The 24,964-nt window shown below is 41.0% G+C and overlaps 1 protein-coding gene across 3 annotated transcripts in view; it reads left to right on the top strand.

The window, feature by feature from the left end:
* Nucleotides 1–762: 762 nt before the first annotated feature.
* Nucleotides 763–24,964, top strand: part of LOC134523660 (tenascin) — a 75,209-nt gene continuing 51,007 nt past the window's right edge. For 2 of the 3 annotated variants that reach the window (XM_063352826.1, XM_063352825.1), the window contains exon 1: nucleotides 764–956. The gene's annotated coding sequence lies outside the window, so the exon portion shown is untranslated. Of the gene's footprint in view, nucleotides 957–24,964 lie in introns of all 3 variants that reach the window. The other variant, XM_063352827.1, reaches the window with a different exon arrangement.

The raw sequence follows: 24,964 nt of genomic DNA, 5'->3' as shown, positions 1-24,964 counted from the left end.
TTTTTATCAGATCTGAGAAGAAAGGGGATCCCTCCTGTGTCATTCTCTCTAAGCTTTTATCTCTCTTTCTTTTATTTTTTTTTTTTTTTAAATTTCTTTTAATAAAGAATCAGGCTAGGACTCTGCTCACTGGACTTTTCTCTTGATTTCCCCACTCTTCTCCCTGCGGCTCTTGAGAGAGCAGAAGGAGTGCAAAAGGACACAAAGGAGATCACCAGCTTGAAAATATTGGGGATTTGCCAGGTCCTCAGCTTGTGTAAATTTGAATTTTTTAGTTGATTCCAGTGGAGTGGGGTCAATTTATGCCAGATGCACATTAGACCCATTAAGTTCTGTAGGATTTTCTGGAATTGCAATCCTGCCTGTTATTCCTCTGATTTTATTTAAGTTTGCTACTCTTTCGCAATGTTAAAATAATGGGGGTGAGGGGATTAAAAATCCTGATAATGAACTCTGCTGATGCTGTAAGGAAAATATTCTGCTTTCTGAGTCATTTGCCCTGAGCTGACTTTCTTTTTTAATGGTTCAGGGGTTTCCTTCTTTAGCCATAAATTGCATGCAAATTCTTTTTTTGTGCGTGTGCCTGTGTATGACAGTGTGTGTATGTGAGTGTGTGTGTGTGTGTCTTTCAGAAGCTAAGCCAAAGAGAGAGGCTGTTCCTTTAAAGCAAAACTGAAAAAAATGCCTTCAGGCGTCCTATTACAGTGGAATGAGCCAAGGATCAGGATTTGCAGCTCAGCTATATAAACCCAGCAGAATCTGGCTGATCTGACCAGTTTGCCTTACTGTCAAACGCTTCTGTCTTTCACACACTCACACGCAAAACCAGACAACGCAACTTCTCTGAGTTTTGACAGGACGGCAACAAAGTCAGAAGCTGATAGCTGACTTTAACATCATATTTATTTCATGGAGACTGCTCACAGTGGGATCTAATCTCTGTCAGAGTCTGTAAGGTAAGTCTGCTTCCTTCCTGAATTAAAAAATCAGGAGCTCTTCTCCCACACAAGTTTGCAGTGACACGGTGTTCTGGCATGACCCCCATAGTTTCGACTATCAGTCTGGAATCGTCAGGGATCTTACTAGGGAATACTTTTGAATTGGAGCATGCCTGTCTTTAGTTTGTCTTTATTGTCCAGTGTAATAATAATGTAAGGAATATCTCAATGACATCAATCTGATAAAAGGAATGAATGAAGGATGAGTTAGTTGAGTGCTGGACATGTACAGAAATATAGACAGAAACCTAATTGATAGGAAGGGTAGAAAATCAGATTTGGGATTTCCTCTTGGCTACTGAAGCAATATAAACGTGTCCCCCATGCTCACCTCGTGTATCAGACTAAATCCACTTGCAGTTCTTAAGCCTCCCATGTAACTCCTATTCCTATACTATTGTGTATGACTTGAGAAGAGTCAGGCCCTTTTCTTTTTTAATTTGCTGTCTGCACACTTATTTGCACTGAAGCCTTTGTCACCTTTCTCCCCGCCCCCTCTGGGTTCCAGTTTCTTTTAAAAGTATGGTAACAGTAGCCTGCAGTGGGGGGCAAAAGACAAAGGAAGATTCAACTGGTATCTTATTACCAGTACTGAAATGGGTGGGTTCTGGGGAGTGGGAGGGTGAAATTCTCCATCATCATGGAAAAATGGAGACACTTGTTTTACAGTGTGTCTGAACGATTTGCTCCCTTGTGCACTGAGATTTTCTGCATGACTGTGTTTGCGCTTACCATTTAGGCTCAAATTGGCTTAAAATAGAGAAGCAGGCTGGGGGAACACGAGCGCACTTAGCTTCATTTAGGAGTTAAGCCCACTTACTCAAAACCTTGCGGCACATCACCTTTGTAGAGTTTTCCCTGCCTGATTTGCTCTCTGGCTACTAGGAGAGTTGGGAGAGTAGGAGAGTTTTTGGCAGTTATTCTAAACTTCTGAAAAGTTTGTATCGTACTATGCAGGAGAAAGATATGCTTATATTGAAATGACAGTGATGTGTCCTCTTGCACAGTACAGACAGTATAAAATTAAAAAGCATAATAAATGTATTTATCAAATTTTTCTTCATGAAAAAATAGAAACAAATGAAGTGCATCTGATTCTATGGACTGGGTAAAAGCGTTATTGTCAAGCTGTTGTGTTCGGGTTTTTTCTCCCATTTTTTTTTAAATCATATTAAATAATGGGAATTTATATTATATGCTTTCTGATTAACGTTATGTGTGGGTTTTTTTTTTTTTATTATGCTGGGGTTGTGCATTTGCTTTTTAATGCTGTGAAATCTTAGGGGTGTTGTAGTCCAAGAATGAGCTGGACAGTGGAGGCTAGAATTCCTTTGAATTCTAGGAAGACTTGCAGAAGAGTGTTATGGTGTCTTTTGGGTTTTTTTGTACTGCTCTTGGGAACTCGTGAGCAAATGTTTGCTCCAATAAAATTATTTAGCCAAAAGAAGAGAACCGGTTCTCCAGTTCACCTTTCCTGGCTGTGAATTTTGAAAGTCCTTGGAGGAGTTACCAGGGTGTTCCTAGTGCATCCCCTTTGCAGCTGCTCCATCTCCACACCTCTGCTCAGGAGAGGATGCGCGGCCGAACTGAGCTGGGCAGTTAGCAGCTGAACAAGGGCCGAGTGAGAGGGATGCTGTATGGGGCACTGCTTGCCCCCACTGTCACTGACCCTATCACAGTCACTATCCTCAGCAAATCGCTATTCGTTTCCCATATTTTTTGCTCATTAATTTTATCATCTGGCTTCTTTCAGCCCAGGGAAAATTCTTTGCAAGTTCCAGTCCTTAATCCTATAACTACAGTTACTTTATCAGTGTTTCCAAAGCTGCAGAAGAGCCAAAAGATCTGCTGAAAAGTGTACAGCCTGCAGATTAGAATCTCATGTCTCATTTGGAGAGAAAGCTGATGTTCTGCTGAGGAAATCTCATCCAGGTACATAATGTGGTGATAGGCATACGAAAAGGGAACTGACCAGATCCAATTCTCCCATGGAAATAATGTTGCTTAAGGATGATAGAACTTACTGGGAATATCCTTAAACTCAGGCTAAAAATTATGACTAACTGTGTTAGCTGGAGACTTTTTGTTAATGGAAATCTATTCTTGGGGTTTTTTTTTTGGTTTTTTTTTTTTCATTTTATCCCAGCTACTTAAGACTGGATCACTTATCAGTATTCAGTTAACTATCATGTTGCTAGAACAGCATTTCTAAAGGTGTTTGAAGTTCAGATCAGATGCCTTATATTTCATATTACTGCTTTTTATAAAATATCTAAAAAAAGCCAAAGATTATTCATGTATGGAGATGTTCTGACTTGCTGTAAAGAGACTGTCAAAGTTTGTTCTTGAGTATTGTTTCACTTTTTGATAAGAAAATGAGTTTAGATGACAGAGTCTGTGCTTCTCGGGACTTTTTCATCCTTCTCAAGAGTGAAGCAGAACTGAGAAGCAAGTGAGCATTTGAAACAGGGATGTTGCTTTGGAGCCGGAGCTTTAACCCTTTCATCTCCTCTGGTAAAACCATTTGAAATACTAGACCTGCTTGTGCAGTTCTCTGCCATTATCCTCATACAACACAACAGTTCATCTGTTCATTTGGCTTTGTAGGGTGTGTTCAGAGGTTTGAGTGGTGCTAAATGGCAATGAAATGTACTGGATTGTATAATAGTTGTCTGGTCTAAATGGATGTCCCTTATTGGCAAATCTGTAAGGGAGAAACAGTGTTCACTCAGTTGACGGTTTCCGTTGGTGAGCCCTGGTATCTGTCAAGGTTGAATATTGCACTTGGAAGGAAGTGTAAATGCAGAGGGTGGTGTCTGCTTCATTATCAGCTACATATTTGCCTGTCCTACCAGTGTGACATATATCGAAACATGAGAAATTCAGAGTGGTTAAAAATTACTCTAATTTGAAGCCTGTGACTTGCTATGTTCGTCGTTGGACGTGTGCCATCACAGCCTGCTAAGCTGAAGGGCCATTGACAGTTTTAAGGTCCAGTGTCTCATAAAGTTCTAGGCTTAGAAATGGATGATTTATACCACTGGAAAGTTAGAAATCTCAGCTTTCCAAGAATAAAAAAGCTTTTGTTTTCAAATTGTGGCAGTTTGAGATAATGGGCTTTAAAATTATGCTCTGATTTACCAACGTGCACTTTCTTAGACTTAACTTCTGGTGTGAATATAGCAAACCCATCTCAAAGACTGATCTGTTATCAAAACCAGTGATTATAAACTACAGAAGTCTGAAACTACTGTAAAATGTAATAATAGCTACCCACAGTAGTTTTAAGGTAGTTGCTGTTGTAATATTGCAGAAAAATCATTGTTACCAAAGTAGGAAATTGAGGAAGACAGCAGAGTGAATTAAGTTAATGAGTAAATATTTTGTCATCACCCAGGCTCAGAAATATGCAAAAATAGCGCAAGCAATTGTAGGACTAGTAACTACTAAGTTCTGGACAGGAAACATCATAACTTGAGCTCAAGAGTTGAAAAATAAGGGATGTGTACAGATCACTTATGATTTTATAAGACGTAATTTAATTCATTAAACTGCCTGATATCAAAGTGGACTTGCTGTCCATGCCTTCTATTGGTTTTGTGTAGGAGTTTATTAGAAGTTGATGATGTTGCTACTATTGTTACAGCATTTTATAGCCTCCTTGTATTAGAAAGAGTGAATAGACATAATAAGTGATGCTCTCTGCCACAAATTACTTATAGTTGCTATTATTAGCTGTTCAGAAAAGTTCTTTGTGTAGTGAAGAGAAAAGAGAAGGAAGAAGGCAGTTCTTTGAGGAATGGGACTACCGGAAAGAAGGAAAATGAACGACCCCGAGAGACAATCTTGAGCCGTCTCAGTTTCCATCGAGCTCTGGGGTTCATACAAGTGTGAAACTTCCCCTAACTCAGTGCTTACTGTCCACTCATGCATTCGACCCTCTGTCCAATCTGAGCTGAAGGTAAATGCCTTCCACATGTGGGAAAAGTTAAAACCCGGGCATTCTTCCAGCTAGTCAAATCTTTCAATGTATGATGTAACTAAACTGTGCGGAATGGGCAGACTGGGGAGGAGTCGTCAGAGTGGGATTCTGCCTGACAAGAGATGTCTCTTGATCCAGCAGAAAGTGTTCAGGCATTGAAAGAGGGAATATAATAGGGATCCTTCTACTAACAGGACAAAGTTGAATTACTTCGTGTCTCTTTTTAACATTTCACTGGAATGATATACGTGCCCTTATTAACTAGACGTGGTCTTAATGTAATATTTCACTGGATTTCTATATGCATCATTTCTCTCTCTCTCTCCTATATATTGCATATCCTGTCACTGACAAAACAACAACAAACAGCCCTATGGCTTCAGTGTAGACTTTAAAGTATACAAGTTAACGTACATTGTATCCCATAAAGTACCCCTCATAAACAAATGTGAGATTTTGCTGCTCAGGTTGTGGAGTCAATGAGAATAATTTTCCGTTTATGTTTTTGTTTGGCTTATGCATGAGTCAGTCAACAAAGATAAATATATCCTGAGTTGATCTTGTTGCATGAAATTTCTCCAAATTCCCATCCTTAATTGTCGCTACTGTAGTTTCAATTAAACTAAGGGGGGATGTTGCCAAGTTTTCAGAACTTCCAACTAGAGAGTCCCTGTGTACGAACAGCCTGTGGCATTTTGTATTCTTTGGGTAGCGGAGAACAACGTTGCCAAGTTTGCATTCAGTCATCCATCACATATTAGCCTACTGGAGGTCCATTCTTCCCTAGCAATAGGGGAGCTCTGCTTCCTACTTAGAAAGATTACTCACACAGAAAGCTCTTTCCCCATAACCAGAACCGCACAGGGAAGAGAAAGGAAGCTTTCTTCAATTCATATAAGTGCTCGGTTTCCAAATTCTTGACAAAAATGATATTGTTTCATGCTTAGAAAACATATTCTTTTTAGTAATTGAGTAGAAATTACAGGGCGGTAGAACAGAATCTTTAATACAGATTTTGAAACCAGTTGCTTGAATCATAGGCACAACAGAGGTCTCTTGTAGTAGTCTGCCTCTTCCCCATGCCAGGCTGTAGCATTGACTATATGTGTGTAGATATTGGCCAAGATACCCAAAGGAGTCTGAAACTGGGTGCCTGGTGAAATTCCAGTGTAATGATTTTGCTTCAACTAAGTACTTGAGTCAACGAAAGTCTGTGCTTTATCCCGACATGCACCGGAACATAAGCTCATAAACCTAAAATTACAAATGCTAATTTTCTTACTGGATCAGGATATTAACCATAATATTAATCTAAACTGTTTTGATTCTTCTTTAAATTTATGCTCTTTTACACCATTCTGGCAGCACAAAGCTAAAACAGATGTAAATATCTTCTTCGAAGTATACTTGAAAATTAAACTGTGAAATTGTTTCCCTGTGTGCCCATCAGAACTGGCTAAACAGTTATTTCCACCATTAAGAAACTCATGCTGGAAAAAGATTTTTAAAAAAAGATTTATTTCCAAGAAAGGAGTTCACTTTTCATTCCCAAGAAATTAAAAGGACTGGAAACAGGCAGATTTTTGTCAATTAGTTTTGGGCTTGTGTCAAAGACAGGATGCAGGGCTAGCAGGTGAGAGAGCCAACTGTGAGCTGAACACTCTTGTGACTGTGGTTTTCTGCCTCTTTGGTTTGATGAAAAGCCTTTATTTGGACAGGAAAGGTTTGCTTTCAGTATGTCTTGTACACCTCAGTACAAGACCTTTGTGGTTATCTTCCTTCTTGGCCTGGCATGATCTCATTTTGTCAGAAGTCAGTTTGTTAGACTTTCAAAAGGAGCTCAGTGCCCACTGTGCACTGGTTCTTTGTTTTTACTGGTTCTTTTGGAAAGCCAGCCTCTTTCGGATATGCTGAATCCTCCTAAATAGTTTCTCTGTGCTATGTGACAAAGGGCTATGCCAAGAAAGATATAAAGGTAGCTTGTGATGTGTAGGCAATCCATTCCTCTTAGTGAGACACAGTGTAACACATATTTTTCCTTTACTTGTGGCTTGTACTTCCCTTCTGCTTTGCTTGTACTACAGTAATTCAAGTCTGACTCAATGAATGCTGCACACTGTAGACTACAAGTCAAATGAGAACAGGATGCGTATTAAGGGAAAGGTCTCAGATCATTTTTCTTATTGAAATATTTTGGCAATGTAAATAGTTTCCAGGAAAAATGCTGGCATTTCCCATGGTGAGCACTCCTTATGAATGTCCTATCTATTTTTCCAGTTTGGTGGCCAAGTGGAGTGTTTATAGGAGGATATACCATCTACAAGCCAGGGAATTTATATTTCCACTGCCAAGCGTTAATTATGATGTGGACTTATACACTTTACAGGTTAGCAAGTCAGTCACAGTGATCCAGCACTACAAATGCTGCAGATCCGGGTTTGATGGAAAGAATGCAGAGCCTACAGAGAGCACCATTCTCAAATGCATTAACATTATTTGTATTTTATTTGTCATTCTCAGGCTGTTATTTCATACACTGTTTATTTGCCTTAGTAGTAGTACACTGGGATATGACGGGGTTGCTGGCAGAAGCAAGGAAATATGGCTTACTACCAGCCAACCCTGTGTGCCCGGCCATGCTTTCCCCATCACTGGACGTGGTGCCCAGGCTCTTGCACCTTTGGGAACTCAGTGTCCCTGCCCCATCTGTGTTCTCAGAAGCCCCGTGCTTCTGACATAGTAATGCCATGTCAGTGCTGAGGAAGGTCATTTTGGACAGAGTTCATTTGGTTTGGTTGGCATCCCTCTAGATTTGTGCGTGATTACATTTCCACATTACTAATGGTCCCACTGGCACTATTCAAATGGGTGAAGTCTGATCCTGAACTAATACAGTGCTTTCCAGGTTGTGACCTGACTCTCTTTTGTACTATTTTTGTTGCTCAGAACATGTGCAGGAACCGTTAAACTATGTTTGTGTCTGTATATATATGCATAAAACTCACACTTGATGTAAAAAAAGTGTAATTCCTGTAAATAGAAATATGCCTTTTATATATCCTATAATCCCGAATCCTAATATCCTATTAATATGCCCTACTATGCTGACAAAAAGGGGGCCTTAGTGTAAATAAAATTTGAGTCTGTGGTGTCTAACTTTAGTGGTTTCACCTGGGGAGAGGGCTTTTTCTGCTAACATGAGCAATTATTTTTTCACTTTGATATGGGCTGCTGAATATGCCTATAGTATACGTGATTGACATTGTCTTAATTACATAGTAGAGAATTTTCTTTTTGCAGAGGGTGCCTTGGCCTGATCTGATTTGGTTTGTGCTCATGTAGGTCAGGAGTACTGCTCATGGAGTAACATGAGGATAAAACCAGCCTGACAGAGAGGAAATTAGAATCCACCGAGCATTTTTCATGCGTGGAGTGGCACTTCATTGTCCGCATTATGCCTTGTCCGCTTCACTTTGGCTTGCATTTCTGAGGGGATGGTTTTCTCCTATGCAGACTTCAGAGGCTGCCAGCCAAATTCTCATGTGACACAATTGCATTGATTTCACTGGCGATCTGTTGCTGGATAATTGAGTTCCACATCCCTTCTTTTATTCCACGTCTCAAATTGCTGTCAGCTAAGACTTTAGCACAGGCAGGTCTCAAGTCACTGTGGGCTAAGAGAACGAGGTCAGGGCATTGTTGGTGGAGGTCTCTCAAGTCTCCCATTAGCGTAACAGTGCCCAATTTGCTGACATTTGAAGCAGCAGCGCAGATTTTTGTCCGAGTTCAGTCACCATTGCAACTAATCACTTGCTCAGGGCTGTGTATATGGCTGTATTTTCCGTTACATTACATAAGTGCTTCTGCTTTACATCAGAGCACTGAGAAACATCCTCAGACCGAACTTTTTAGCAACAGTCTCCTCTATTTTCCAAATGCCTTGCATTCAGTTTGTTTCATATTTTGTGAAGCGAATTTATATTTTTTTTTTTTTTTTGTCTTGCCAAGCCATGGTTGGTTTCACTCCATCTTCACTCTTCGTCATATATGTTGTTGTACCAAGTGTTTGCTACCCTACCCTAGCTTGCCAAAGATGCAAATTCTTGATGCTACCACGTCTGACAGAACTAGGCCAAGCAGCTCTCTAGCCTGGGGGCGATTACTGGAACTCTGATTTCAAGGAACTCCTCCTGTGGTCTCGCGAGTTAGAAAAATGTGCACATTCCTGCGCGTCTGAGCTGCCAGTACCAAGGACAGAGGAGCTCCGGCGGGGAGGAAGAGCCGCCCAAGTAAACTAATAATTGCTTTAAAAGTAAAGAATTGCCTGGAAAAGGGGTTACCTATATATTTCCCCAGCTTCTTTTAAGATGATGAACAAAGTCAGCTAATGACAGGAGGCAAGTAATAATATTTCTGGTTGCCAAGAGTATTACAGGCTTTTATGACTGAGTTCTGAGACGTTTTTAGAGATGTCGTTTTCTGCGCTTGAATAAGTATATGGTTAAATCAAAGTAAAATTACAAACTGCATGCAAATAACCACAATGAATTCCAAAAGTATAATCTGTAGCAATTCATACTAGTTAAACGCTTTTTGTTATTCCAGACCGATATACACGTAAATTGTTTGTGCTCTTAGTTACAGCAAAGTCATTAAACCGGAAGAATTCCACAGCACTTGCCTCTGTACCTGACATTCTTTCAGCTAAATTCACTTTAAATATGGAAAAGCGTGATGCTGGGTGAACTGGGTAGAACTTTGTCTAACCTCTTCCTTCGGGCCTCCAGAAGAAATTTAGAAAACAGCTTCATCAGAGATGCTTTACAAAGCAATGTTGTCTCAGTGTGCTTAGCCTATTCCCTTGTACACCACGTGAGTATTTGTTTAATATGTCAACGGTTCATGGTTCCTTTAAATGCAAAGATCCCATTTTCTACTGCATAGTTTTCAGCAATATTTTTGGTAAATTTATTAATCTGCCATCTGCTTTTTATAGCACACCACCTATTTATTCACCTATTCATATTATATTTATCAAGAGTATTGATGATTTGGTTTTTACCTCTCGTTATCTGCAGAAAAGCTGATGGTTGATACCTCAGTTGTGAATTTTAGAGACAAATGAGACTGTCCAAGCTCTTATCTCCAGAATTGGCTGCTGCTTTGTTCTCAGAAACTCTACTCAGTGTGAAAGGAGTGGGAAGAAAATGCAGAAGTCCTGAACTTCTGCTCTTCCCATCTCATCACAAAACCATCTAGGACTCTGTGAAATGGGCTTTGGAAAACCTATAGGTGGTTTTGAAAGAAACACTGTGGAGAAGGGTCTGTAAATGAAGCAGAGCTTTGTATGTGGAATGAGCGTAAGTTGCCGTGATTCATGCAAAAAAGCACACAAACCTCATAGTTTGAAACTGCATCAGCAAAGCCCTCGAAATAATTCAATGTGAAGTCTCGAGTGTCTACCCAGAAAAATAATGAGCTCCTGACAAAGTGTAACTTGGCAAAGAAACTTTCCAAAGACAAGTTTAGAAAACCATAGATCTTTTCCAGCTCTGTGTCTTTGCTATGAAGAGGAAAAAGCCAAGAGACCAAGTGAATGCTTTTGCTATTAGGAAAGGATTTATTAAAAGGTACAGTACATACTTAGGAGGCAATAGTGATTTCTGCTGTGAGATTATCAGCAAAAGTTGCTTTTTCTGTGAAAGGGTTTTTTTATATTGGAAAAGGCACTGATCTAGCTGGTCTGTGGCAGCTCTGCTATGGACCTGGTTCCATTCCACGTTTAACAGTACAGAGTTCTGCAGCACACGTCCTCAGAGACTAGTGGCTAAAACTCACTTCTGTGCTGTAAATGCAAATGGGGATTTCAGTGGGAAGCTAAGCAAAAAGAAGGTGTCATTACATCCCTTCTGCTTTCCATGGAGTTCTTCTGAGTTGACGCGTTTCTGCAGTTCTGCTTCTGTTTTTAGAACAGTGACAGTTTTTCTGAATCCATTGTCTTTGCTGTTCACATCACTGATGTGTCCTGCTGTTTCTAATCCAGTTTTTGTCTAGGCTGTATCTGCTAGTGCCTTTTTTCTTCCAGCTCTGTAAAGCTATAGTAAGAACAGAGATTGCTTTGCAAATGGGAGGAAAAAAAGTATTTAGCAGACGCGTAGTCCTGTCTTTTCTGTTCTTTTTTTTTTTTTCCCCTCTCAAGTTTGTAGCAAATTGCTCTACTTGGCTGATTGCTGTGCACCCTGCCATGAGTCTGAATGCAGCTCAAAAGCACCCCACTGACCTGCTTGTTTTGTTTCTCTTTTCTGAGTTCCCATTTCCAGAAATTGATGTGCAAGTGTCCGAGCTCTTAACAAAAAACAAGCTCCAAGGACAGCCTGAATTCCCTGTTAACTTGTGCCTCATCTCAGTCACTGGGAGCTAGACCAGATGGGGTTGGTGCTGCTTCTCCTGAAGTTACCTCTTCTAATTCTGTTTCTCTTGTTTAGTTTATATGTAACACATTTGAATAATCTGCCCCATAAAATAACTAGTTTGTTTCTTGTGGCTCGTACAGAAATCCTGTGGTTTGAGCTGGATGTTAGTATTCTCCTTTACTTCCGGTCTGAAAGCGCGAATCCCTTCAGTTGTGTAACAGCAGAAGATGTTGCTACACAACGGTGGGTACAGCTCATTGTGGAGGAACATTGTGCATACATGTGTGTATGAATGATTCCCCTGATTTCATAAAATGTCTGGAGACTGTTATAGATGAAAGGGCATTCTGTAGATATAAGATAATTAGCTGGATCTATGTATTTTGTCTCGGTTGCAGATTTTTCTCAGATTTTTCGGTGTGTTTCTCTGTGGGTTTTGTTAACCTTATCATTTATTTCCATGGATTCTTGGCACATCCTATGGCTTATGGCTTCAGAATAAGTCTTCAATTTTCTGTTGCTACCCTAGAATTTCAAGTGGTCATGTAATTATCTGCATATTTGCTACCCATCTGTGGTCAGACATTCTTCAGTGCAAAAGACATTTCCCTATCTGTGATTCTTTTCTCCCTTATGTTGCCGGGGATAACACTCCAGTTCTTCGCTTTTTAGTTATGTATGTTCTGGCAATTTTATAGCACTCTTCAGGAAGATGTTTAATTATGGAAATGAGGATTTGACAGTACCTTTCTTGTGAGGTCCTTGTGCTACTTAATTCACTGAGATGTACGTTCCCCCTGTGTGGTTTTACCAGTGGATAAACTGAGACACACCAGATGATTTATAAAATAATTCCAGTGCAGGATGCCTGAGTTTCAGTCCTCAGTTCTAACCACAAGGCCACACTATTAATCCCAAGGTTGCGAGCACTTTCTGGAGTCTCTCCCGAGAGCACGTTTCTGTGGGAACTCCACACGTCCAGCCCTAACGAGCCTGCTCTATTTAGCTTCATTTTGCTCGTTACGGTTCAGAAGACTCAGAGATGGCAGACCCTTGGTTGGGAAGCTTTTGTCTCAACTGTTGATATAGTTTTTTCTGGGCCTGGGGAATCCATTCAGTAGGAGACCTGTTCCTTTCTCACTTTGCAATGATACTCTAAGGCAGCAGTCTCTGCCTCACCATTCCATTGAACTGTAACTCCCAGATGGACATATTCTTTGGCTATATAAGCTTTTGAAACTATATATCAGTTCATCTCAAACTTTATTTCCATTTTGATTTTCGCATCAGTCAGCAGTAGACTCCCCAGTAAGTCCATCTGGGAGATTGTATTCCCGGTTTTCATAAAGGAGAGTCTCTACTCTCCATAAAGATCCATCCCCACAGCACCACAAACCAAGGCTCTCGGGTAGAGCAGAAGTGAGCTGTGTGCTCCCTTGCCGGCCGTTGTCTTCCACATTTCCCTGCAGGACAAATCTGGAAGATACTCGCTCCTCTTCTTACGCTGCCTGAGTAGCAGGACCCAAATCGCAGCAACATGCAAGGCACTGTTGTAAATGCCAGCTGAAATATATTTAAAAAAATGAATTAGTCCAAATGAACATGTGTTTGGCTTTTTCAGCTCAGCATTCAGAGATAATTCTCTTCACGTAATAATGGGAATAAACCTAATTTGTAAACAATAAAAACCCCCAAACCCTGTGCAGGGCTTTTTTTAATAGATGCAGCATTTTAATTTGCTGGACTTTGTACCTCTGAGGCAGAAAAAAGCAGTACCATAAACCATGTGAGACGTTACTTGAGTCAGCGTACTGCAGCTTGCATTATTCCCTTGAACTCATTCAGTGGCATCCTTTTTACATGATCTTATCCTTATTTTGCCTCAAACAAAAACTGTATTTTTAAAAAAAGTAGTACAGAGACATATTTTTAGCTGCTGTGAATCGCTGGAGTGCCAGAGGTCAAATTCACCAGCTGGTCTAACATGCTTTGTAGGAAAAGAGAAGGTGGGGTTGGCTAATGCACCAGGACACTACAAGCAAATTAGAAAACTGAGAAATCTTAGTATCTCTCTCCGCTGCTCCCCCTCCCCAGCTCTTCTTTCTTCTCTTTTCCCAGTCTGTCAAGCTGTTTGCTTCACATCTTGAGCCAAGACGGTTTCCAGCCAAACATGCTGGGGGGTGCGGGGGAAGTGTTATTGTTATATGTAGTTATGATACTTTTTTGTATAATAAGCAGAACTTGCCTTGCAAACAGAAGAATCGGTGTCCTCAAAGACGGTAAGAAACAGGAAGGTAATTGGACAATGAGTCAGCCATCAATAAAAAGCTATTTGGCTCTTGGACCACTATTTTTGAAGTATTTTGCTATGTGAAAATTCAGTTTGATGTCTAATGATGTTTTAAAATGTACTGACGTGTCTTACCTTCCAGTGGGCACATCTCTGCACTTTGAGGTGTAAATCAGCATAAGATTAATTCCCTTTCTCCTCCTGTCCTGGGGTGAAGGAGAGCATGAGCACTGTAGTTTCACCTTCGTGATGCTTTTTACTTAGTAATTGAGGCTACTCTGTGTTTTATTAGAAAAAGGAGGTTGAAGAAATGATTGAGGTCGTTATTCTTTCAAAAAGGCCATTTTGTTTAAAACAAGCTATAGCAGAAAAATTGCTGGTTTCAAAGATTTCCTCAGAAAGGTTTTTCAGGGTAGGATGGAATTTTTTTTTTGAGAAAGGGAACTCCTGAAATGCTGCTGACTATATTTTAGTTTTCTTCTTGCTGAGTTTTCAGAATTAAATGAAAAAATGTCACCTTTCACTGGCAAAATATGTTGTGAACAAACTTTCAAGCAATTGTACCTGTTGCTTTATCATCACTTGCTCACAGTTCTTTTATAGTACTCTTTTTATAGAGCCAACATTTACGCATCTGTTTGGTTTTTCTGACGTTCAGTTGGGAGGACAGGGAAATACTGAATGAAATAATGCAGAATAATGAATAATGCAGAAGGATAGGAATTGAGTTAATTTTTTATTTCTAATATAGGGTATCACTGATGCCACAAAATAAATAAACTGAAATACTGTAATTCTAATAAGTACAGATATTTAACGGCAGATATCTTACCATTTATAAGCATCTCTGAGTGCTTACAGATAAATCAGTCAAAACAACTCCAGTTTCACTCTTCTTTGACTTCACAATCTAACCTGACTTTGTGAGTGTGTTCTGCAAGGGAAATTAGTAATGATTTAGTTATAACTTGCTTTTTCCTGGCTGTCAGAGCTGAGCTGGTGTTCCTGCCACGTGGTAAGGGATACTACAAAGTGTTATAAAAGTTGTCTGAGCTGCGGGATGAAAAATATTTTCATCCAAAGGGCTAAGTCTTTCTTCAAGCCACATAAAAATTGGGGCACATTTTAGTTCCCCCATAACGGAACAAAAGTCCAGTGTTTGGGTAAAGGATTTCACTATGGCAGAAGGCAGGCGCTGTGTCTACAGCAGTGAGGGGCACAGGATGGCTTCAAGGAGGCTTGTGCTATTTGGATAGTGCACTGTGACCCTGCAGGTGAAACTGGCCGCGTGGGTGTGTATAACTCGTATCTGCCACAGGGCTGGGCTCTGTAGAATATTTGAAAATAGTTTAAGACCTTTGTTCTGTCATCTGAGAACAATTAATCCCTTTCTTGTGCCCTTTTCCTGTCTTATTTCTTTCGCCTTTTCCTGTTGGATAAAATGAAAAGAAAAAAAAACCCAACAATTTATTTATTCACTTCTCAATTCTGCCTGAGACTGTTTTTTAAAGACCCGTCTTTTGTGAGTTTAATCAGATGCTTGATAACAGAAAAAGCGTTGCTAACTAACCCGGGGTACAAAGAAGCCCCTTCAGAGGAACACATGACCTCATCGACAGGATTACTCTATCACATGAATTCAGACTCCATCGCACACCCAAAATAAATGTTAGGCTCCGTTTGCAGAAAAGTGCTTTATTTGCCTCCATTCGACAGGGCATATTCTTTGCCAACGTCTTCCTCAGTCACTGGGATTAAACACGTATGGAAATTCAGCCCAAGAGGCAGAATTTCCTGGTCACAAATAGCCTGCCGTGCACTCAAAAGCTGCTGGCTGGTGCGTGCCTTTGGGCCATTGCCCTCCTGGAACCAGCGAGCGCTGGCACAGGTTTGCACGTTGGAGCAAGTCTGCTTTTCGCTCACAGCTCCCATTGTCTGGCTTGGTTTTGTTGGGTGCTCAGAGCCTTGGCAGCCAGGAGCTGACTCTGGGAACGCTTGTGGGGTCACACACAGCGCTCCCCAGACTAATCCTTTGCCAGAAGGTGGCACCCATCCTTCCCTAATATAGAAGATGTGACATCATTGTATTGCCTCGATGCTCTCAGGGTCTCTAGCATCTAATATTCGATAGCATCGCTATCCTTCGGATATTCTTTTTGTAGGCACCTCTCAGAAAGTACGTGGATTTCTAGCCAGGTGCTTTGAAATCTCCGTCTGGATGTAAAGACATGGCTTGTATTGCCCCTGTGACTGAAGAGGAGGACGCTGAGAGCCGTGCAGCCTCCCACGCTGGCACGCTTTTGCTGGACAAGGTACAGCAAGACCTCAGAGTCTCCGAGAAAAGGCAGGAAAGGCTTCTGCAGTTGTTACAGTAAAATTAGCTAAAAAGGCAAGATCCCACCAAGTCACAAGCTAGAGGCAAATTTGATATAAGCCACATTATCCGTAGTCAGGAGCCCATAAGCATGCTGGAAGGCAACACATCTGCAACTCAGACTGAGATGTATTATGTATTTGTTTCTAATTATGCACATTTAACAGCATATTACATGAGAGATTAAACACCAAGTTATGAGCATGGTCTGCTTAATTCTGCATTATGCATCTAAGTCACTCAGCAGTTATCTTGATTCATTTTGAACTCAGATAATTTTATTAATTCTTGTGGTACCAAAAATGGGTTAAGAGCTTTTGATTCCTGTGTTTAGTATGGGTCTCTTCCCGAGTCTCGCTGGCTATATATAACTATTACGTAATGCCACGCTGTTGTTTGTCATATAAACAATTGAGTTTAAATAGCTATAAAGCTCTGACACAAGCCAAGAGAAGCTGGGCTTCAGCAGATGCCATTTCCTTAGGGTCTGATTCTGTAAACGTGAATTCCGCATAGTGCTTGTGATACCTGTTAGTGGAACAACAGATGCTGCAAACCCTTGTTCTTGAGGTTTTCCAACTGATATCCATGATTGTTTTGATTAAGTGAGGGTTCAAGCCATTATGAGAGCGTCATGTTACAATACATGCTGTGCCTTTACATTTCTTTAAGGGACAGCAGGCTGCTTTTTAGCATGACAGCCCGAAGGTACAACTTTGAAGTTATCCACGGGAGGTAACATTCAGGGGTAGCGGCCCCTCGCAGGAGTTGTGCCTGGGCAACAAGCAGAGCAGAAGGTGTGCAGGTTCTGCCGCGTCGTTTGCTGCCCTGCACTTCTGGCTGCGTGAGCTGTGGCAGGGGCCGTCGCTGTACCCACATGCACACACTTGGGATAGAAATCTCCATTTCCATAAGCGTTCCACAGAAAGCACTTCCATAAGACTAATCTTCTTTTAACAACGTTAAGCACAGGTTTGTCATTTAATTTCCTCCGCTGGTGGCTGGCCTCTGGAATGGCTCCAAAGAAAGCATTGAGTTTATTCTATAAAAAATTGTGTAGACACGGCCTTAACATGAGTATCTTATACCCAGCAGCCCTAAACAACATGGTGGTTGTCCCAGAGCAGCTCAGCTCTAGCCAGGTTGTATAATTTGTAAAGGCATCTCATTTGCCCTTTTCACCATCAGTCTTGTCTGCTGTCTGTCTGTGTCCTGTTTAGAAGGTGACTGATTAAACCTTATTTAGAACTGTAGTCACTTGGCTACAAGTGTTTAACACACTTGGGGCTTCCTCTAATATAGGTAGTATATAAAAGCATTAAGAGACGACTGCTAGCGTGAAGATCATAGGACTTCAGAAAAATTGAAAGCGGGGAAAGCCTTTTCATAAAGGGGTAAACTGAAGAATCTCTCTAGAGGAACAGTTGGAAATGTAAAAAGAATTAAGTAATTTAGTTATTTGCACTTTGTTTAGGGTGCAAATCTCCCATAGACTTCTTAGAAGCCAGGACGATAATTGACTTGGCTGAACTCATGCCAGAAATTAGGAATGATCTCAGATCTCACTAGTCCCAGCACAGTGCCATTTCCACACGCCCTGCTCTCCTCTGAGTTCTTGCTCCTTCCACCTTGTTGGAATAGCAACAGCAGCAGTGGTATGTTCAGGCAGAATTTCTTTGCTTTTCTCATCATCAGCTGGGTAATTCCTGAGAAACATAAATCAAAAAAGCCTTTCGGAGTATGAGACTAGAAGGCGTATCTTGGTTGTTGAGTTCAATGTCCTGTTATTGCAGGCACCTCATCACATAATCTGTTTTTCACTTCTGTTTAATTGTTGCATGTTTTCAGCAGTCGTTTTCTCCCAGCTGTATCTCTGCCAGCTGACTTAATTTTTCATCTAATTCATGAGATTTTCTCATTACATTTAATACCTCATTGATCAAAGGTGTTACTGATACTCGAAGAAGACCACCTCTGATCTCTGAACTTTTGCTCTGCTTTGAAAACCAGCCAAACTCGATGTTTAGTTTGGAAAGGTCCATTCCCTCCCTGAGATCCTGAACAAGGGTAGGCCTAGAGAGATTTTCCATGGCTAAGAGTACAAAACTTTTGAAACAAAGTAGTTTATAATGGAATAATCATGCTAATTTAACTCAAAATAGTCACTGTACGACAGAAGGTTAAGTCTCTCACGGGGCTCCTTTTATGCTTATCATTCAGAATTTACCATAGCTCTTTCACATTTTTATGGATGTTGGCTTCAGTGGGTTATTTTTCCTTCCCCTTTTGTGGCACTGTCATGCTGATGGCTTTGAAATATGAGCCTTTGCTACATTCTAAATTGTACACAAAGCAATTAATTAAAATTCCTTCCAAAACAGCCTTTGCAAAGCCCTGTCTATATGCTGCTTTTCAGCCAAGGTAGAATGGGCGGAGGCTAAAATGAATCCAAATGGTTTTATTTAAAGATGACGTACAGTAGGATCTGCGAACCAGAAATTATACGGCTTCCTCAAAGTAGAAATGTCATCTCGGAGCTGAAGCCAAAGATGAAAAATTAACTGGAGTGAAGAGTTCACGCTTAGCTGAGTGATGTTTAATGCAGGACCTCAGGGGCTGGATGGGGTAAAAAATATCTGAGTATTTGTTTTAACCGCTGTTCTTTGAAACAGCCTGAGGTATAAATCTGATCGCAATTCTAAGTGATCACCAGGATCTACTGTGGGGTTCATTTATGGTAATCTAAAATTTGTTTTGATTAGTAATTCCAATGGCATGAGCAAGGCCCTTAGAATGTACGATGGGTGCATTCTGCACATGAGAACTCTAATCTACGAGAGCTCAGAAATCAATCATGAATTAACTGTGCGATTCAGTTTCCATCTCTGTTCAAAGTGTCCTTATTTGTAAGTGTTCTCAGTCCCATGAAGGGGGCAGCTCTCAGCTGTGTGGGGCCAGCCTAGATGAAACACAGGTGGTTTCAGGGTGTATCCAGAGCTCCGAGTTGTGGGTGCTTGCCCACATCAAGCAAACTGCCAGTTTGCCCTTAAGTAAAATGGATTTAAGTCATAAAGGCAGACTTATGAAAAGGAAAGTATAGTGTTAGGGTCTGGTGCTGTAAGGTCTTATAAATGCCTTCTGGGAGTTGCTTGTGTTTGAGCTACTGGGACGGGACTCAGCAAAGCTGGATCAGCTTCACCAGTCTTGCAGTGGGGAAAATACTGAGGCCTAAATGCGGAGGCTTCTAGGAGCTCGGGTGTCTCAGTGCCAGCCTCCCTGTGTCTCCGTTTTCCATATTTGAAGTGGAGGAATGGCACTTTGTCCACTATAATTACAAAGTCTTGTGGAGAAAAGGCTTTCTGACACACCCACAGCAGACACGGATGCCAGGTGCCCTTGTTCTGGGGCTGCGGACATCCCTGAATCACTTCTGTAGCAGAAAGTAGATTTTAATACCTTCACCGCTTTGTATCTTTAGACTTCATACTTCTCTAGTTAAAAAAACGTCTTTCCCAGTTGTTTCTTCTCTGCCTCTTTATCTATGCAGTTGTTCCCGGGGGCGCTTTCTCCCTCTTTTTCGCTGTTGTTGGATATCCACAGACACCAAGATCTTTTTGCTAAATGCTTTCTTTCCTTTTAACTCCCAGGTATAGGTGGAGTGCAAACCTGGAGCAGGGTGGGATGGCAAAGGCTTTCAAATCACTGCCTTCGCATTTTGCTGTTTATGAAAGGGGGGGGTCACTGGATCCGGATCCATAGTTGTTTGTGGGTTTCCCAGGTGTGGGATTTCTTATCTAGAAAACTGACGAGCATATGCAGGAAGTCTTTTCTTCGTGAACTGGCCATCGATGTAGAAGTGAAGTTGTTTGAATGTAGATTGGAGGTAAGTCTTCACAGTGCAACTTGGAAACTGGATGGATTCCAGCTTATCACGCTGCATTTTATCAGTTAGAACTTTGGAGAATGAGGGGATCAGCTTCTTTCTTTCTTTGATATTTATGATCCACTTTTCCTTTATTCATGCAGTTGATTTAAGACTTTGGAGAAAATTTCTGAATTATGAGTATTTCCCCTTGGAGCTTCAACATCCTAAGGACGTATTAATATCTGTGGTGTCTAATTGGTGATGAAAAATTGCAACATCTCTTTGCACACACATTGTCTGTGAGCCTTTGGGAATACGATGGATATTCTGAATTACTCTAGATTTGGCTGCCTTAAAATTCTTCTCCTTAGAATGCACACAATGTAAATGAAGAAGAAAAAAAACCACAACAATTCGGTTTTGATCATTTCTGCTGAAAAGATCCAGAACTGATGTTTTAGGACTGTTATGAATTTCTGCTCTCCGCTGTGATTTAATGTAGTTTGACCTACGCTGAGTAGCCCTGCTGTTTCCTTTGCCCCGTTGGAATTGGGAATGGAAAGAAAATGATTTTCTGTAGTTATGAATGTATGGAAACAGCAGTGAAACATGGTGAAGTCACAACTGTTCATGGTTTGGCCTGCTATGTCAAAACTTTCAGCCTCCTCCTCCCCCCCCCCAGTCTTTTTCTTTGAGAACATTTCAATTTACTTCAGACTTAATCCATTTGTGTTTGAGGAGATGCCTGGAGCCTCAAGAGTCACATGCTCTTGGCAAAGCTACATTAGCACTTTTTTCTTTAAAAGGTTGCATCTTTTGAAGCCTTGCCTTGTAAAAATGCTCTCTGGCAGACAGTTTCAATGTATTAATCCTCTGTAATAGCACTGCTTGTATTCCTTGTAGCAAAAGCACAAGCTCCCCATGTGTGCAGAGAGGGAGTATTCCAGGTCAGATCGAATTCCTAACGTGGCTCTTTTTTCTGTGTGGCAATAGATAAAGAAAAGAGCACCGTGATATCGTGATGCCAGTGCCCACACACGGGCACTGCTGGATACCCCAGTCTTGAGGGAACAGATGGCCAGAACACAACTTGGTGGAAATTCTCGAAACATGAAGTTTCTTCAGTTAACAGATCACAGAAAGCTATTTTGGGGGCAGCAATTAACAAATGCACCTCAAAATGCACCATTTCATGTTTTCTGTAGAGGGTTATGGCCCTCTTCCAACTGAGCCTTCCTCTCTGTCAGAATCCAGCCCATTGCTACTTTTATGCAGATTTTAACAAGATGTGCTTGAATCCAATACATGGTGATGATATTTTATCCCCTCCTGCTGTAATATTGAAATTGTGTTTAGAGAAGAATTGTTTCTTCCCCCCCCCCCCCCCGCCTTTAAGTCTAATTTCCAAGTCGTGACATGTAAAGAGTGTCTGAGCAAATCTAATCAGCCTTCTGCTTCCTTTAAGCAGGACAGCTGAGATAGTTTTTAACACCCCCATTTCTTCATTGCTGCAATCTGTTTTGATTAAAATTGCGCAGGGTTCTCATTTGCATATTTATCGCTCCACGTACCCACAAATCATCTCACAACTCTGCCACTCCTGAATTTGCAAGAGAGAATAGAGTGGTACGCGAGAACTTTAAACTATGCAAACGTTAATTTAGTTTCTCACACCTGCTGGTTTCCAGCAAATATGTCTTTGGGGAAGCAAAATATTCATACATTGCCTTTGCTTGGTATTCCCCAGGAGTCAGGATTCCTGTGGTTTTTTCAAAATTGGTAGAAAATTTCCTATTAAGAAACAAATTTCTAATTAAACGGAAAGGGGCTGAAAAAGTATTGATGTCGGGAGGGGGACGTGGGAGGGGGGACAGTGTCTACACAAAAAGAAACCCTAACATTTTTTCAGCTTTTGACAGCCAGACTATGATGTGCTTTCAGATCCTCGGATGAAAGTGCTGCAGTCGAAAGGAAAATTATTCCTTTCCTTTATGCTATTGACAGTCCATCTTACTTCCACCACATACTGTTAAGAGTATTATTAGCTATTAAGGAGTGTTTTTCTAGAAATGATCTTTTTTTTCTCTTTGGATAACAACTAAATTTACAGTTAGTATTTATATAAGACAAGGAATTTTTTTTTCCTGAATTTCTTTCTGCATCAGGTGGTACTGCATAGATGCCATGATTAGCTTCTCGGTTCATAGTCTCTATTTTTTTTTAATAGTCCAAGTAAACTCTGAAGTGAATAGTACCATGCTCTGAGCCAGCCAATACCGAGGAGTAGAGAGGAGACAGCAAGTTTAGCCTGTGGCTGGGATGAAAAAATGTGTATTATCTTCGTAGTCTTCTGACTTGAATTTGAACCCAGCTCTCCTTGCAGAGTTGCCAAACTTTCATCACCGCTACTGCCACGGTGGCTGAGCCGTTGCCAAATGCTCTGTTCCCACGTTGCACTGATACGGGCGGCACGTTTATTAGGGAGAGGCTGACATCTCTGTCCTTGGCACCTAGACCAATACTTTCAGCTATATCACTTGGTAAGTTTATGTGCTCTAAAGAAGACTGTGCACAATTAAAAAAAAAAAAAAAAAAAAAAAGGAAAAAGTACTCTGATGAGGATAGCTGGTGCATCCAGTGTTAGTGATCCAAGGTCTCATCGCTCAGCCTGCACCTGCACAAGCTGTACGCAGATGGGCGAGGCTACCAAAGTGCTTTTGGAAGCAAAGGTGTCCACAGCAGGCCTCAGGTGATGCCGACAGATATGTTCTTGGATCTGTTTTTTAAATGGTCCTAGTACACAACCTATTAAGTAACATGACTGCAAAATCCAGACCTGCAGGAAGTCCTAATCAGGGAAATTTAAGACGTGTACGGCAAGGCCAAACTCGTGATGATAAGGATCATCATCTTTTGCAAATTCTTGCTGTAAGACTTATATGTGCCTGTGAATAATCCAGCAGCTGATGTCTGCAAAGAAAATAGAGAGGAGATGTCTCCAAGAGGCAGGTTTAAAATACAATCTACGTGAACCATTCTGAAGGGAAGAAGACGGGGAAAAATGAAGGAACGACAGAGCCTGACAGTTGCTGTGGTTTCCATTTATCTCTAGAACACTCTGCTCCTGGGTGGTCCATTGTGGTCTGAGCTGTTGTTTAGATATGTTTGAGGAACGGGAGTTGGAGAGGAGGATGTCGTCTTTGTTCTTCCAGACAAAAATATGGCTAATGTGTAAATAATTGTATGAAGGTGTCTTGTTTAGTAGATTTCAAATTCAGGAGTGGAGCTTGGCTAATCATGCTGGGTCCTTGGCAGATCAGATGAGAAACACCTGATCTGAATTAGCTCAGGTATCACACTAGGTGTTAAAACACAGAGGTCACAGATCAGACACTGGGGAGTGCTTCTTCTAGACCACCCAGTGCCTCTTCATAAACTTCAAAAGGATGTCAGCCAAGATACATTAAGTGTCATCTGTAGGCTGCGAGGTTTGGCTGACTGTAACGCAGTGAGTATCCAGTAAAAGTAACGGTGTTCACATGGCTTTCATCAGTAGGGAAGTTAACAGTGACAGTGGCTCTTGTCAGAAGCCGGTTTTTCATTTTCCAGGCATATTAAAAAAAATCACAGTTTGTACTGTCATAAAATGATATGTAAATTCACGTCAGCCAGCAGAAAAACTACAGTCAATTTCCTTGATTTGGGCAAGGCCCATATTCTTGTAGGTTGGGATTTACAAAAGCCATAAAGAAATTGATGCTCGACTTTCAGTAAAATTCAGTGAGAATTAGATGCAAAGCTGCTTCCAGTTTGTTCCATTTTCCGTTGGTGATGCGTCTGTCAAGCAGCCTGTCCCTTAGATAACTACTTGAGGATGAGGCACCAATTTTAGGTGTGTGACCTTGTCTCAGGGCAAAAAGTGTACTGCACATGGAATCTCATTGCATGGAATACAATTCGTAAACCCCAAGTGGGAGTACTTGAGAGTAAAATCCCACTTCAAATACTGTCCTGAACACGTTTCATGAACTGGCAACCCAATTTAGGGACTGGCCTGAGTCACAAATGACACCTGGACCATGTCTGAGACTGTTATTCTTTATTTAGCTTCCTGGTCATCTCTTCTGGGGCAGACAGGGGTTGCAGGCATATTCGAACAAATGGGGTGTTAAAAATGGCTTAAAGCTGAATGCTTTTCCATGACAAGAAAAAAGCTTCCACTGCTGCTTGTTTACTTCTGATTTATTCCCCAATAAAAAGGGGTGAAGTTCACTCTTTGTGAGCTCAACATTGTCTACAAAAAAATTAACTTCAGTAAACTGTCTGTTGTATTATTGTCATTCTTTTACAAAAGCAGCTGGGGTAGCATGGGAAAAAAATGATGTCTACACTTTGGGGGAAGCAGAAGCAGGGAAGAAGCTAGTCTCTCATCTGACAAAGGATTTATCATCAAAACAGTGGTGTTTAGAGAATAAATTGCTGTTTCCTCCATTACTGGCATTTCACTAGCTTACAACTAGTGAAGTATAGTCGCTGACCTAACTGCTTAACCAAGGTTTTCTGGGAGTAGAAAGAAAAACAAATGCCAAGATGACATTTATTGGGTGAGCTTGTTTAGTCAGTCCATTAGCTGCTTTTGGTTCTCGCTCTGCATGCTGAAGGGCTGATTCTGCATGGAAGACAATAGATCTCTTTCATCTGCCCTAACTCATATCATTTGAAAGGAACAGGTACAGATTGAGAAGGAAGAGGAAATACTGAAAGTGTTGGAAACGAATGAGTTTCGGGACGAGCTAGTAAAGTCCAGCCAGGTGCTTGTAACCATCAGCGAGCCTTTGTATACTAGCTGATGGAAGATCAGACAGTGGGAAATGCTGCCCAGTGAAAAGGTCTATTGGTTGCTAAAAAGGATGGTTTCACACCTGTATTGATGTAAAGCTTTCTCTCTTTCTTGAAGGACTTAGATGATCCAAGGATTTCTTTTCCTTTCTTTCCTCTCCCTTTTTTCTGTGTATGTGTGTGCACGTGTATTTCTACTGCTG

This window comes from Chroicocephalus ridibundus, chromosome 15, assembly GCF_963924245.1.
Source record: "Chroicocephalus ridibundus chromosome 15, bChrRid1.1, whole genome shotgun sequence".
Lineage (NCBI taxonomy): Eukaryota > Metazoa > Chordata > Aves > Charadriiformes > Laridae > Chroicocephalus > Chroicocephalus ridibundus.
The sequence above is the reverse complement of the archived record's forward strand: the minus strand, read 5'-3'. Positions and strand labels throughout refer to the sequence as shown.